Below are 3,045 nucleotides of genomic sequence, written 5' to 3' on the forward strand. Positions count from 1 at the left end.
GTGTGTATACTGTGTATAATTATTTTGTATATATAAATACACACATATGCATGTATATATTTAATATTTTTTATTTATTTATATATAAATTATTTATATTTATATATAATATAAATTATGTATAAATGTATATACAGGTATATACATGCAAAAATTTTACAATTAATACATGCATATGCGTGTATTTATATACAAAATAATTATACACAGTTCACACACATATATTAAAAAAAAAAAAACTATTATTTATGAAACAAATAAATTTCCCAGCATTAATATATATATAAGGGGTGTAACGGTTCACAAAATTCACGGTTCGGTTCGATACGATACACTTGTGTCACGGTACGGTTCGGTACGTTTTTGATACAGCAAAAAGAAAGAAATACCAGAGAAATTTCCTTGATTTCTTTTTTTATATATTAAAACTAACATAATAAAGTGTGATATTTTTTTACTTTGAGTAATTCTGGAGCTATAATAAATTCTTCTTATGAGCATATAAAACAAAACAGCTTCTTGGAAAAAATTAAATATTGTAGTAGTTATAAACCAAGGTTTATTTTATTTCAGATTAACAATTGAGGGCAGCAATTGTATTCATAATGTCAAAATAAAACCGACGTAATGTTACTTGAAGGCATTATAGCCTACTATTCCTGCCAAACTTTCATGGTTGCAGTTAGTGTTACTACAGTAAATCCGTAGTGAATGTTGCAGATCTGGACACTGGATAGTTCATTCGCGGCACAATGTTTCTTCCTGGTTTCCACGCGCTGTTTGATCCGTTAATAACGGAGAAATGTGAATGTTTCTCTCTAGATCTCGCAGCGATGTTATTACTTCTGTGGAAAATTCAAATGCTTTCTTTACTGGATCTCTTATTAGCGCTGTGTAGTAACAGCGTCGTATGATCACGATCGGCTCGCGCTGCACTGGTCCAAACTGATAAACGGTCCGTCAACCACACAATAACGAGCAGTTTCGTTCCGCTTGCATTATGTTTGCCATTTGATGTTGGGCACTGTTGTGGTCGCGCCGGCGTCTCTTACATTATAAGCGTGCTTGCCACGCGCAACGCGCCTACATTTGAAATAACGAAATTGTAATTGAAATCGGCATTGTTAGCATATGATTTTTTTAAAACTTTGAAAAAATATTTTTATATAAAATTATTAGTAGAACATTTTATGCATCTTTATTCACCTCAAAGCATATCCGCTCCCGCGCCCACACCTATACTCAAAACAAAATTACAGGAAACCAATGGATTAGAACACCTATATTTAAGTTAAAATTACAATTTTCTATTGACTCAGTTCATAGTTGAGTCAATAGTGAGAGTTAGTGAGTTTCTGTTTCTGTTAGGGATGCACCAATATAATTTTTCAAAACCAGTCCAGTACCAAAAAATTCTGAGTATCGGCCGATATCAGCAACAAAAGTTACTGTAGAAAAATCATGAGTTCACAATAATTTTATAAAATCTAAACATTTAGTAAAAAAAAAAAAAAAAAAACATTTTATTTAGTGGTAACAAATAGTTATGAACAGTTTGAACGCTGAATGGTGGATGACACACAGCCGCAGCAGTGAATTTAACTACATAAATAATCATCTGTACCTCACATTAAACAATGGAATAGCTTCAGACCCAATATCGGATTTGGATCGGTCTCGTCTGACCGATATCCCGATCTGGCAGAAAGTGGCAGTATCGGAGCCGATACCGATACTGAGTATAGGATCTGTGCATCCCTAGTTTCTGTACAATAACGTTATCATGGATATCTCTTTTTAGACTGTGACTGGTATTTGCCTTGATTCATGTTCACAATTTCAGTTTATGATAACATTGCTACATCATTTCTTTAAATATAGCACCGGACAAAAATGGTTTGCAGTGGCACACTGCGTTTCAAGAGTAACATTCGTTTAGTTTTAACCAATTTAGGAGCAAATTGTTTTGAAAATTAGACTGTTCACAAAAATCTCTATTTTCTTTCAGTGGGATATTATGTCAGGCATGTGGGAGAGCATGTGAGTGCATGCTGACAGCCAATACAGGACAGAAATGGTATCCCACAGTTCAGTGTGATGGCCATTGTGATTTTATGGTGCAGTCTAGCAGCCTTCAGACAGCTCCCTCCCTGTATAAATGTGTGTCTGTATCTAGTTTTGCAGATTCTCTAGCCACAGATGCTGTGTAATCTGAAGTCCCTGCTGATGGATTACAGAATATTAGATCAAATAGTGAGTAAATCATTCTTTTTCTAAACAAAACAAAGTTCTCCAAGATGACACCGATATATATTGTATGAGCTGGTGTGGTGAAGTCAGGGATGGGTTTTGGATGCTTGTCGGGCAGTTTGAGCGCTGGTTTTTGTTGCACTGAACCCCAGTGGAGCGTGAATCACTCTCACTGAGTCAGCACCAGACCTGTCTGCTGAGGAAAGTAAGCAGCTCAAGTTTCTTACCACTTCTGTTTCTGTTTTGCTTCTTTTTTTCACACTGTCTCTCCTTTTCTCACATATGCATCCCAAAGTGTCAAAGTGGATGTGTGAAATGTATCGGTGTTACTTTTCTGTATTTAGCAGTTACTTTTCTCCAAAATGACTTATAAAAGAGGAGCAAAAGCAATGCATTAAAGAGCCACCGAAAAACAAAAACTCCAATTCCATAATATTAAGAATAAAAAAAAACTAAAACAATACTAAAACTAAAGAAAAAGAAAAATACAAAATAAAAATATATATATATAAAAAAAAAATATAAATTATAAGTTATGTGAAATAATACAATATACAATATATAGAAATAATACAATATACAATATATAATATATATACAGACTAACAATAAAAAAATACAAACACATACACACACACATACAATTGCAAATTATTCAACCCCCAAAGACTAATAATTTACAAATGCAAGCTTTTCTAAAGATCCAGAGTAAAAACTGCATCTATAGCAGTTTATTGGCAAATAGAGATTGATGATGTCAATATATAATGTAATGTTTTTAAATTATACTTTTTA

Source organism: Cyprinus carpio, chromosome A4, assembly GCF_018340385.1.
Source record: "Cyprinus carpio isolate SPL01 chromosome A4, ASM1834038v1, whole genome shotgun sequence".
Classification (NCBI taxonomy): Eukaryota; Metazoa; Chordata; class Actinopteri; order Cypriniformes; family Cyprinidae; genus Cyprinus; species Cyprinus carpio.